We start from the raw sequence: 14487 nt of genomic DNA on the forward strand, positions 1-14487 counted from the left end.
TATTTCTCTTGTGATTGGCTAAACTACATGCCATTTTTTCAGCAGTTTTCTCTCAAACTCGGTTTCTTCATATATATTAGATGCTGCATGTATGCCTGCCATCAAATGAATTGAATAGACGTGCAAGAAAAGTACATCGTGTTGTATCAGAAATGAAAAGTTCATGTTCTAGAAATTTTTTCCTATCTCGTAACATTGGAATTGGTGAAAGTACTATTCGATTCAAAGGTAGAGTTGCATTTCGCATGTACAATCCACAAAAACCAAAGTGGTGCATTCGTGTTGCCTTAGCTGATAGTGAAACATATTATATTAGTTTCTTTGAACCGTATTATGGTTATTGTTCTACTGAAAGTTTGCCAAGACCTATGATGCAGTTTACAAGTCGAATCATGTTGCTTTTGTGTGATGAGCTTTTAGAGGCTGCCCAAGGTAGCAGTTATCACTTATTCACTGACAGATTATATACTAGTTTTTCTCTTGCATAAGACCTCCTCAAAGCGAACATAACTATTACAGAGACAATAATGAAAATTAGAAAACAGTTACCTGAAGATATAAAGTTAATGTAGCACGAAGTTTCTGCATATGTACGCCCTTCTAATGTTATGGTTTTGGCATGGCAGGACAGGTGACACGTTTTGATGCTGAGTACTTTACATGATTCAACAACTGAAATTGCAAAACAATGAACAAAACAAGGTATTGTAGACATTGATAGACCAACTGTTATTGTAAATTATTCGAAACTTATGGGAGCGTTTGACCGAGCTGATCACTATTTCAGCTATTCATTTCTACGCAAGTCTTTAAAATGGTAGAGAAAAATATTTTTTTGGTTGTTAGAAGTTGCAGTTGTAAATAGTAAAATATTGTTCAATATATTTTGTGAAGGTAATGGTAAAAACAAACTTAACCTAACCTACATTAAACCTCATCGAGCAATTAGTAGGAGCATATCGTAACATTCAAGAACGAAGAGGAAGGCAATCATCATCAGATGACAATAAACGCCTCAACCATAACCCACATTTTATTGCACAAGTTCCAAGTAATAATGCGAAAGACTGCAGTGACAGAAATACACGGAGTGGTAGAAAAAAACCCGTATACTATTGTTAAATCTGCAATAAGAAACCAGGACTACACCCCACTGATTATTTTGAACTTTACCATACAATGACGTGTAAAATAGAATATCTAAAGTCAATATTGTAATTTACTTGTGAATAAAAACAAGTGAACGTAATCAACAACGAGAAATACTAATAATGTAAAAAAGTTAAGATAAGATAATACAATATTGAGAGTGAGTTAGTTTTTTTTCTATAGATAACTTATAATATGTAAATACATTGCTACTTTTTAAAGTAAGTTTAGTTCTTTAATATCTTTTTACTACTATTTATTTCATTCATATTTATTATTAGGTGCAAAACTGTTTAAATGACTTTTAAATCACCTGGCATATCGTAACGAGGAAAAGACTGCAGTAAAATCAGAGGTCGAGTAATATCAAGAATTAACGCACAAAGACATCAAATAGTTATGATGATTTTTCTTTATGATTTTACTTCATTTCTTTGCAAGTTAAATGTGTTAAATGTATTGAAATCTTTTATTGAAATGCAGAATATTTACAGTTAAATTTGTGCAAATTACAATGTTTTTCTAGTTTTAGGATAAATGGAATTTACTTTTATAACTTTTATATGTAGTATTTCATTAAGAATCTTTTAAAACAACTGGATTATCTAATGTTATCAGGAAGTCAATGAGTAGTAATTTATTGGATAAACAGCATAAGATATTCTTTATATATGGCATCCTAGGAAATTTCATCGATATAGTTTTAGAACTTTCTTGAATTTTATTGTGAAACATTGGATAAACAACGTATAAACATTCTTTTGGTAGCCCAAGAAACTTAATACATCTTTATAATTTTTAAATGTAGCATTTCATTGAGAGTATTTTTTTAAAACAACACCATTATCTAAGTTATCATGGAGTCAACGAGTTGTGATTTATTGGATAAACAACGTGAGATACTTTTGTTACATATTATACCAAGAAATTTTATAGATATAATAAAATCAAATTAAAATAAAACAACAACATACAACTTTACAAAAAAGTCATTAAAAGTATATACGTACACTTGATGAGTCTTTTGTTGTTATTACTTTTATTATACAATATAAATATATATATATATATATATATATATATATATATATATATACACATATTGTATTACTCTTAAGTAGAAATATGTGTTAATTAAAGTAGAAGACGTAAATATATTACTTAATTATTAAGTCTTATTACAAACTTTTATAATTTATTTCACAATTACTTTACTTTTAGCTATTCCGGTTACAACTTTATACTCATTTTACGATTTCTTCACTTTTTGCTTTTTTTTTGGATAACTTGGTCTTAATTACTAAATATATCAATATATCATATCTCAAAGCGTTCTTTATTAGCGTTGAAATGAATGCAAATTCTGAGGTCCGTTACAAAATCACTTTAATTAGCAAAATGTTCAAAGCCAACACCATTTACCTCTATATTGTTTTTGAGAGTTTGAGAGTATTGAGTTTAAAATCTCTATTTCATGGATCAAATGTTGATCCAGAAAATCTAATGAATGAGCTAAATATTCACCTCAGAGCTTAAAGCAGCGCGATTTTGATACCAAAGGCTTTGTACTCTCTTATAACTGTGTTGATTTTGGAGTCAAATTTTCCTCAGAGTGCCAGATTAACATTCATGGGCAACCTTCACATGCAAAAATGAGCTTTAAAGAATTATTCAAAAATGTAAAGATTCGCTGTCATGATTTTCTTCAGAGGGCTATAACCGGGCTTGAATAAAGATTTCCCGAGAACAAATTGATTTTTCACGGCTTGACAAATCTGCCTCTTATGAAAGTTCTTTCCCAAGTTGAAAAGGTTCTATTTTCAAAGATTACTTTTCTTTACCTATTGTGTACAAAAAGTTAAGAAATTGAAAACCAATACAGAAAAGTCAGTATCGTTGAATGGACTGAGTTTGATATTTTTAATGAAATAGAACTTCCTAAAATTACTGCTGAATTTTGAATAACTTTAAGGGACTGTCGACAGTTTAGGACATCTCGCTTTACAAAACATTTCAAACTACTGCCTCGTTTGTCTATGTTTTCTGCTTCTGACTGTTTCGTTAAGAGAGTCATTTCTCAGGTCACCCATGTGAAAAGCAAACAGAAACAGAATGCCAAACCAAGTGTTGGATGCAGTCATTCTCATAAAATCTTATTTAATGAGCCAAAAAATTTGTTGTTAAGACTAAGATTCCCGAGTCAATGATTTCAAAGGTCTGAAATGAAATTAACGCAACAGATGCATGCGAAAATGAATACGACCGTAACGTATTGGCGGAACTTTATTAAATGTTTTGAGAATGATACTTAACCAAATAAATTTTTGAATAAAATAGTTGTACCTTACTTTTTTTTTTTGCTCTGGGTAATTTTTTTTTTTTTTTTATAAATACCTTATTAAAAATAAAATAGTTGTACCTTGAAATAGTTCTACCATAAAATAGTTGTACCTTACTTTTTTATTTTTTTTGCTCTGGTTTATTTCTGGTTTATATAAATACCTCAATGGCATGAGGTATTTATACCCTGGTTGGCATGAGGGTAATTGTTTTTCAGGTTTCAATTTCCTGTAAGATAGCACACTTGATGACCATATAAAAAGGTAAGGTCAAAATTTTGATAAAGATTTTATCTTAAAAACCTTTGCTTCTCGCATGCTTTAACTAAACTTCGTCTTCTGGTACAAGTATGTTGTATTCACTTAATATAATTTTTTTTTAAAATTAAAACAGATCCTGGTTTATAAAATTAATTTAGGGACGTTATAAGAATTAAAACAAACCAGGAAAGTTATAAAAATTAAAACAAATCCTGGTTTAGGAATTTATTTTATCATACCAGAGAAATTATAAACTAAAATAATGCGTACGCGGAATTCGCGACTTACGGAACCAATTTTTGCGCTAAAATTTTGTGACTCTTTTTTTCACTTTTTATAGGGCAGCTTGAGGTAGACGTAGTTTTGTGGAGTTTCTTATTAGAAACACTTATACACATAGATACTTTTTTGAAACAAGAAAAGTTAATTTTGGTTATTTGAAGACTTTTATCTATGGTTACTGAACTTTTTCATGGATTATTTTGCTCCAGAATATTTAGTTGATGTACTCACGTTAACTTGGAGTTGAATTAATGTTGGTACCACTTTTTTTTATTTTTATAACACATATAACACTTTTTTTAGGGCCTTGGGCACACATTTTTAAATGTGTTTTTTTATTAGAAACTTCTTTATAAAGATAATGGTTATATACACATTATCTTTATAAAGAAGAAAGGTTGAGCTTGATTTTTATGCGATATTTATTAATGATTACTATACTTTTTCAAGGATTATTTTGCTGACAATTTTACATGAAAATTGTGTCCCTGTTGTCGCAATAATTTGTTGTTGAAGGTATGTTGATCCCGCTTTTTTTTGCAAGTTAACCTATTTTTTAGATCTATTTTCTTAGCACCTGCCAAATCAGCAACAAATAATTGGTAGCAGATTAAATTTCAGCTTAATTAGTTTAGGACTTTTAGTACCTAAATTCGGTTTATCTGTAATTTTTTTTTCGGTATGCGGAATACGGAAGCGGAAAGAGGGGCCATTTATTTTTAATAAACTATTGCAATATTGTGATATTTTGATTCTCATTATAAGATTAAATTGATATGGATAAGTTAACTAAAACCTCTTTGGTTTCTTTAATGGATAGTAAGTTTATTATTTTTTAAAATAATAAAAATATTATTAAATATTTTAAATCAAATATAAATGATAAATACTATTTATTATGCATATATTCATTTAAAATGTAAAGCTTTATTATTTTTTTTATGTAACATTTAAAAAAAGATTTATGTGCACTGACACAAAAATCTTTTTATTAAAAAAAAATTATGTGTCACTGACACATTAATCTATTTTTAAATGATACATAAAAAAAAGGAGGTTTTACATTTATCATAAATTTTTTTATTTGATTGTTAACTGATAGTATCAGTTGACAATAATATCAAGACAAATCGTATACTTAATTGAATCAATCTAAACAATAAACTTGTTAGTGTTTTCCAAATATAATAAAATATATTATTATCAATTATTGAATTGTTCAAATATATTATTATCATTTATTTAACTGTTCACTTCTTTAAAAAATAAATTCCAATTAATTATCGAAGTTTTTTAAATTATTATTATTGTATTATTTTTTATTAAAGTGTTATCAGTTTATAATTAAATCAAAAGTAACAGTTTTAATATTAGAATATTAATATTTACTTAATGTTACTGGTTTAATTCTTGTTTAGATCCCTGGCACACATGCTGAATTTTTAAGACTTCGTAAGTGTAAATCATATAATTTATATGTAAGTTATATATAAATTTATATTTAAGTTATATATAAATTATGTGATTTATATGGTAATATTATAATTATATTATAACCATAACCAATATAACATAATATTTACATATGTTATATTGGTTAACACACACACACATTTATATACATATATGGTTACCATAGTATATAAATACACTTGCTAAATTTTTTAATTTTGGTTATTGCCAATTATTTATTGATTATTGCTAATTATTTTATTGATTATTGCTAATTATTCAATTATTGACATTTGCTTTTTTGTGTAATAGTACAATAGTTATCTATAGTCCAATCAACACAGCCTACCACTGGTAAGTTTGTATAGGATAACTTTTGTAATGATTATAAAACCGCAAATAAGAATGTGTTTTTACTTTAATTTATATTTTTTCAATCTTACCTCTTTTCAACACTTGCTAAATGTATACATTTAGTAGTTGCTGAATGTATACATTTAGCTAGTACTTTTTGATCTGTGAATAAGTTTAATACTAATTTCAGAATTAAAAATTTACTTTTTAATTACAATTTTTTAACTTTAGTTCCATCTTCATCTGTAACAAGTGGTAAGTTTAACAATTATTACTTTTTAAAAATTCTATGAATTTCTCGAATATTATATTATTTTTTTTACAAGTTTTTATTTTTAGTTCCATCTGCATCTGTTAGAAGTGGTAAGTTTAACAATTATTACTTTACAATATGTGTATGCATTTCTTGGCAATTACAGTATTTATTTTTGATTGAAACTTTATTAATATTTAGTGACATCTTCCCTTGCTAGGACTGGTAAATTTTTTATTCTTTAATTTTTTAAAATGTTTATTAAGTCGATCACTGTTACAAATTATTGGTTTATATCAAATGTAACATAATTTCATTCAGCACTGTGTTTATTTACAAGTTATTGTAATTTAGAACTTAAATATAATGAATTTCGAAAATATATGGACCAACTATGAAAATCGCGCGTATTTGCGATAGGTCCAGGTAGAAGGAAAAGATAGGGAGCAGTTTAATTGTGCCTATCATCCTTCTAAGAGGGGTGCTAGAAACTCTAGCAGAAGAGGAAGTCGTAAATGAAGACGGAATAGTGGCAGCTTTGTGGTCAATGGTGGATTTCACAATTATTAGGCGCCACCATTCCTTTTTATTATTGAAAATATATGTAACAACATCATGTCTGTTTTCCATTTTGTTCCAATTTAAAAAATAATTTAAAAACAAAGCATTGAAGTGTAATAGTTCCAATTAAATATTTTGTACTTTCAATGTGAACAAAAGTTGTAGTATAAAAATTAGTAAATTGGTCTTTATTTATACATATTTGTAGATACTATATGTAGACATTATTTTGAGGATTTCATATCTCTTTATTAAATACAGTGTTAAATATAATATCAATTTTCAAATGTTAAAAGATTAAGCATTTACTATTTCTATTTTAGTTTACTAATAACTGTTTACTTGACTTCAATAACAGTTATTTGATTTTGAACTATTTTAGCTTATGTTTACAGTTCCTAAAATTTATATTAGCATTGTTGTGGTTAAAATACTAGTTTCTTTTAACAATTACTTGCTGTTATAAGATTTGTAAGAAATTTTTTAGTACAATTTATTTATTATATTTCGTTACATGATGCATTATAATCTTATCAAATGTTAACAAATTATTATATATTATTGATTTACTTTTCAAGAAATTTAATTAAAATTATATTATAGCAATAATCTCTATATAGTTATTACAGGAATTATGGGTCTAAAAAATGGTGATTGTGTGTTGCAGGATGCAGTATTTAGCTACAAACTTCACTTTGAATGGCGAAATACACACTCTGTAAAAACAAACATGTAACTCATAACATCAACAGTGAATCATTTGTCAAAACTCTTAAACAAGTCAATGAGTTATTTAGTTAGTACACTAGTAAACGTCAACTCTTTAATGTTATTATTGCTACTAAAAAATTGACTCGAAATTATGAAAGGGATCGTACAAATTTAATTGAATTTTGTAATCAACCCTTTACATACCAAGCCCCATGCGTGTCAGTGAGACAGGCAATGCATCTAAAAGAGTAGTAGATTGGTTATTGTTTTGCAGTCTTATGTTCTGTCATCTTTTAAACATTACCCGTAGCTGATGGTGAAACGTTTTTGCTGGTAAGCTCTATAGAAAATAAAAAATAGAGAGAATTCATCTAGAGAAGGAGTATCCCTAAAGAAAGCCAAACTTATCTCCAGGGTATCGTATTTATCTTTTCGGTTAGCTTGCTCAATGAGAGAACACAAGATAAAAATAGCAAAAGTTCAATCTAAATATAATGGCATGCGGTGTAAATTAAAAATATTTAGGAAGAATATCAAAAGAAAAGAAGATATTTTAAAAGCTTTACGGACAAAAGTTAGAGAACTAAAAAAATAATTTAAAACATACCATAACAGTATGTTAATTCTCAATCTTAAAGCGAAAACAAAGGCATTAAAAGTAAAAGAAAAACAAAATAAAAGTTAAACAAAATTCTGATGATAAGACAAATAAAATGTTGATTGCTCAACTAGAAAATGACATCAACCAGATAAAAGAGGGGAAAATTCCAAAAATTAATATGTCAGATGACATATTAACATTCGGATTACCTCATTTATAAAGTTACCCTTTATAAATGAGGATGATAGTTTATGGCATGTTATTAGCTAACAGGTAGGATTCGATATCTAGTTTCAAAAATTGCGCAGAACCTGGGTGTCAGCATTACGGACATTCCCTATCGTTGTACTATTGAGCAATAGGCTTGTGAGCTTGGCAGTAACAGTAGCAGAACTGCAAGCAGCAGAATGGGCTATGAGTATTTATTTTAATCTTGGGTTTGATGCAACGACACAAGGTGTTCATATCAACACCGTTCATATGACTTCTAAAAATGACTGTCAGGTCATTGCTCTGGACCAGTTACTAGGTAGAAGAGTTACAATCATATCAATTATATCCAACACAATGTCTGGCAGAGTATCTGTTAACCATCTTACCATTTCCGAAATTTGTAATACTTGGAGGAAGAATTTGAATGAGTTAAATTTTCATATGCACCCTCTAGACACAATTTCTATTTCATGTAGCGAAGTCTTGAAATATCTGGAATTTGAACGTTGCCAACTATTTAGATATGATTGCATGGCAGTCAAAATTGTGTCACCAATGAACAAGATGAGGTTTAAAGATGGCAAAAGCGATTCACAGGATTTTGTAAATTTTTTAGACAATACTAAACTACCGCGAGGTATTATTCTGCGGTATCGTGGAAACTGTCTGCACATTTTTGGTCCATACTTGTTTCATTTTTGCGAACCACTATAATGCTTTTTCTACTTAATCTGACCACTGGAAAAGTAAAATATTTCAGTTTACAACCAATTTTGAGAGAAGCATTTTGAAATACAACTTCTATAAAACAAATGGGAGTGCTTGCACTATTTAATAAACTTCTCAGTGGACCTTGGATGACTAAGTTTTATGTATCAGCTGATGATGCAGGTTTTGATCATGCCACTGGTATCCAGGTAGTAAAAGATGTTCTAAAAGAAATCACTAATTGCAAATCTAATCCAGCTGCACTATTTAGCCGGAAGGTAGATTTTTTTGGAACAACGCTTGTCTCGAATATTTTACAATCTATTGCAACTTTAAGTCTCATTGATGAAAAACGTTTAAAAATTACTTCTGCTTGCTTAAAGCAGTTGAAGAAGTGCTGATTCGTCATTATAAGAGATATTTATCCCTTTAACAACAGCACTCAAAAAAGAGACAGCGAGTGCAAGGATTTACAATATAGATAACGAAGAATTAATGGGTATGTTTAGTGATGCCAAAGGACGATGCCTTAATGCAACAATTTGTTATATATCTAGGAAACTTGTTATATATCTAGCAAGAAAAAGAATAGGATGATTATCTCAATAATCTGGAGTTCTTTAGAGAAAAGGTAGCTAAGTGGTCTATTTACAAGACACGTAAAAAGATAATGAGAACTCGACTACTACATAATGAAATTCGAGCAAAGATTACAGGTAGACTGACGTGTAAACGCCAAAAAATGGACAAAACACACATCAGAAAATTAGAGCGTGGGCTGTGTATTTTAACTACCAGTGAAATAATGCATTAATATAAACGCTTCTTTGCAAAGCGACTCAAAGATTTAGATGATGTTAAAGACATAATCTACACTATTTCTTACTGGAAAAAAAATGAAACTGCTATTGAAGCTGTTGAATATAAGATGAAAAAAATTCAGTTTCCTGCTGATGTTATAACAGGAGAATTATTATTTTCCTATTTTGTGTATAAAAATTATTTAATTGCTAATCAATAGTTTTAATAAATTCAAATAGTATAACAAGTAGAATAATAAATAATTTAAATATGAATACGCTAATTTAATAGTAGTAGTAGTAGTGGTAATGTCGTTTCACTTTCAGTTTTAATAAAGAAGTTTCTAGGCTTTACTAAAAGCGTTTCTTACTCCATGTGAATACAATTATCGATTTTGCTCAAATTTGTTCCTGAATAATAGAATTTCTTTCATACAAGTTGACAAGTTGTATATTAATAAGATATATTAACTTAGAGTTTAAGGTATAATTTTTGTGAATATTAATTTTTTAGGCTTCACTCATCATTCTTAAAAAATAAAGAACAGTTTAAAAATTAAAAAACTAATCAATTAAAAGTAAAATTAAGAGAAAGAAATGGGATTATGGGTATTTTATCTTATTATTATTATCTTATTATTAATATTATGGATATTTTATCTTAACAATTTTCCGTTTTTTAAACATTCTTTTTAGGTTGGAGAAGAGTAAGGGCCTTGGGCGTGGCACTCACCCCCCCCCCCATATTGGTTTTAATATACCACTTAAGTAGGCTGTAAAGTAAGAAAATGTAGTTTAAGCTTTTGAACGCACAATATAATCTGGTTGTTCTCTAATTTAAATTATTCATTAGAATGTAACATTTCACTGCGAGGGTGTTAGACCATAACGAAGACACAAATCGAAGATACAACTCTAATATTTGGAATAAATGGAATTGAAGTAAATTGTAATAAATTTTAGTGTGTAAATATAACTAATTTCATACGAAAAACAGTTTAAAAATTGTATTTCATCAGGATGATGATGGTGCTATGGTATCCCCCGGGCACCCTAGAGATGCCTAATTTCTATAGACTAAAAAAAACTTGAAGCCTACTCTTACATCTAATTGTAGATACCAAGTTATAGACATTTGAATGAGATTTGACAAAGTTATAACAATTTGAGTGAAAAAAAATTTTTTGCATCAGTTTCTTCAATAAATCCATATATCTAAAATATGCTACTAAAAATGTCATAACTTTTTTTGGTTCGTTTTCGATAATATTTTTACATTTATAACACAAATTTAAGGGTTTTAAAATGATATGTAACATTTTAGAATACGCTCAATTTTAAAATTTCAGTCAACGTATTTAATCTAAATATTAATACGCTAATGAATATTAGTGCGCATAGTTACGCATAATTTCGCCTATTGTTCGTAATGTTACTTACGGTTCTGTATTCTATAAAATACACAATTTCTTAGTTTTAAGTAGTTTCAATACTTTTTTTATGCGCGGTTAAATTTTCCATGCGGTCTTTCGAGTAAAGTGTGCTAGCGAATTAGAAATGATGTACTTTTATTCTCAAGAAGAGTTGATGTTGTTCATTGTTTAAAACAAAAATTTAAATAATCGTATGTTTGTTGTTGGTTGTTTTTCTTTTTCTAATTTTTATAGCCTGTTTTCATTTTTTAGAAGAAATTAAAACTAAAATGAAAAGTAAAAATTTTTTTTTTGTACAATGTTTCTTTTTTATTAAAGTGTTTCAGTTTTGTCTTCAGTCTTTTTAGATCATTTAAGGCAAGTATTTTTCATTTTTTAGAGCAGTTAAAAGGAACTGAAGGCTTTTTTAGTAAGTATATAGTAGTTTACTTATAGTTTATATTAGTAACATAGTTATATTAGTTTACTTATAGTTTATATTAGTTTATATTAGTAAGTTTATTTATCGTTTATTTTAATAAGTTTATTTATTGATTAGGATTAATAAGAAAACAAATTTTTTTTCAGGCAAGCTGACAACTTAAGTAAGTTTATTTATTTAGAATTTATTTGAGTAAGAATGTAGCATTAGTAATTTTATTGTATATAATTTTAATTTTTAGACAGACAGGTAGAACTCAGTAAGGACTTAGATTTCGTAGATTTAAAAACTTTTAAATATATTTTTAAAGAATTGAATATGTTTTAAATATTTTAATAAATTTTGTCATTTAGGTGTGGTAGCATCATCAGTTGGTGCAAATAGTAATGTCTTTTATTTTATTTTAAAAAGAATCAATAAATATTGTTTATTTAAGCATAATCATCAGGATAAAATAGATAAGATAGATAAAATAGCTTTTTTATTTAATATTTTTTTATTTAGTTATAACTTCAGTTGCACCAGCCACAACAATTAACTTAGTATATTTATTTTAATATACTTGAAATACATTTGCTACTTAACTTTTCAAGCAATAAATATTGTTTATTTCAACATTATCGTCAAGATTTTGTAAATAAACTTTTTATTTGATAATTTATTTTGGTTGCTTCTGGATCAACTTTAAATAATGATAACTCATTAATTCATATTTTATTATGGATACATGTAGATAAAAAAATGTAAGTTGGAAATTTTTGTAGATATAAAAGTTGTTTGTTTGTTTTTCTGTTTAGTTGACAACAATGAAAAGAGAGGTAGTATGTTTAAAAGGATTTTTATTTTTTTATAAAGTACCTAGAATGTTTTTTAAAATATTGTTGTTGACTTAAAAGTAAAACAGTACATTTTTATAATTTTATAGAGTAAGCCCAAGAACTTAGGTAATACTTAAAATTATATTGTCAATAATAGAGAAGAAATTAAAAGTTCTCAGTAAGACAGCTTCTTATTATTTTACATCAAGTAAGTTTAATTTAAAATTTATTTTCTTCAGTTGATCAAGAGAGAGCTAATAAAGGTATTAGTTACAATAGTTAAGTGAATTTATTTTTAAAAAGTTAACTAGATATTTTAACGTCTATACATTTAAGTGGTTTTATTGTTTAGACACAGAATTGAAGACTGAAATAAGTCAGTGTCTTTGCTAATAGATAATTGTTAATAGGAATTTGTTTATTTGTACTGTAACTGGAATTTGAAAACTTAAGGTACTTAAGCTTTATTTTCTTTATTCTTTTAGGAGAGTTGGAAAAAAAAACTAAGTATAACCTATGTGATTAGTATAGTTAAATAAAGCATTTATATCTGTACACTCAGTAGTCCAAGTCTGTTGTCACATTTTATAAATTGTCCAGGAGAGAGTAAATAGTAAAATAATTAGTCTTCATTGGCTTTTTTATTCTTGATGGTTAAAGTTATGTTTCATTTCATTTGTCTTGAGGCACATTAAATATAATTTTGTCAAAAAAAAAAAGTTAAATAAAAAAAGTGAAAAGTCATTTCTGAACTACAGACGTTTTTTCTTTGAACATTGTGGGGACACCAGACCCTTTATTGACCAAACTTTGTTTCACATTGTTGCAGGAAAACAGTCTTTATGCCTTTGTAGATACTGAAAAAACTAAAAAGGTCTCATACATAACTCATTTTCACAAAAAACTGGATAACCGACCTTCTCAGGTACAAATATTAAAATTTAAAGATTATTTTAGTTTTGCTTTAGTTTATAGTTAATTTTAGTTTAGTTTTTATTACTTTTAGCTTCAGTTATCTTTTTTTTACTTTAGACAACTTCATGGAAGAAATGAGGGGAATAGGTAAAAAAAAATTATAGTTATATATTTATTCACATGCGAATATAATTCTATCAATTATTCTGGGTATATTTTTTGTCTTTAGTGTATGATGGAAGCATAACTGGTAGGGCTGAAATTTTATATAAGTTATACGGAGAAATATGGGCAATAGGTGAAAGAATTTTTTAATATAAATATGACATTTTTACACTGTTTGCATTTTGCTTATATTTTTATTAAAATTAAATTTCTCACAAGTTTAACTCTTTTAAATTTACTTTTTTAATTTATTTTTAGTATCCTCTTTATCCTGTGAAAATGGTGAGGTTATGCTTTATATTTTGATTAAAAATTTTTTTTAATATTTTTAAATTTTAATAAACTTTTCTATTTGTTATTTTAGAGTCGTTAACATTTGAGGAATATCAAAGATATCGCTCCCAACACCCAGGGCCTCTCTCGGAGAGGTCCTTCAATAAGTGGCAAAGTAATGGCAGTATGGATGAGCCATCTTTCAAATGGAGGGCTCATCCATAGCGGGGTGTTGGGAGACACCGAAGAAAAAACAGCAACCAAAGGGTTGTAAATGTCTTCTATCAGTGAAGATATTTATAACATTTTTTTTGCCGTTTTTTCTTCGGTGACTTATTTTTATTATTTTTAATATTGTAATTTTTTGTATTATACTGTTGTATATTTGGTTTGTTTTTATCTTTTTTAATTGAAATTTTATTTGTTTTTCACCAATTAAACTTAAATATAGTTAAATTGATTCACTACCCAATCATCATAATATATTGCTACATTCTATTTATTAAAAATAATTAATCGGTAGTTTAATTTATTGAAAACACTCCTTTTAAAATTTACTATAAGCCAAGACTATTTAGCTATATAAATGCAATTTATTTATATCTATTTGATTTTTTTTTTTTTATGTTTTTAGTTTGGCTCTTTGAAGCATTTGTCTTTTTGCTTTTTAATTAAAATATTTTAAATCTATTGTTATGTCTTTTAAATTTAACTAAAGTTTATTAAAAGATCAACTTTTTTTTGTTTGAAACGTATTTGTACTCAATTGCTTAGTTAT

This window comes from Hydra vulgaris, chromosome 14, assembly GCF_038396675.1.
Source record: "Hydra vulgaris chromosome 14, alternate assembly HydraT2T_AEP".
NCBI lineage: Eukaryota > Metazoa > Cnidaria > Hydrozoa > Anthoathecata > Hydridae > Hydra > Hydra vulgaris.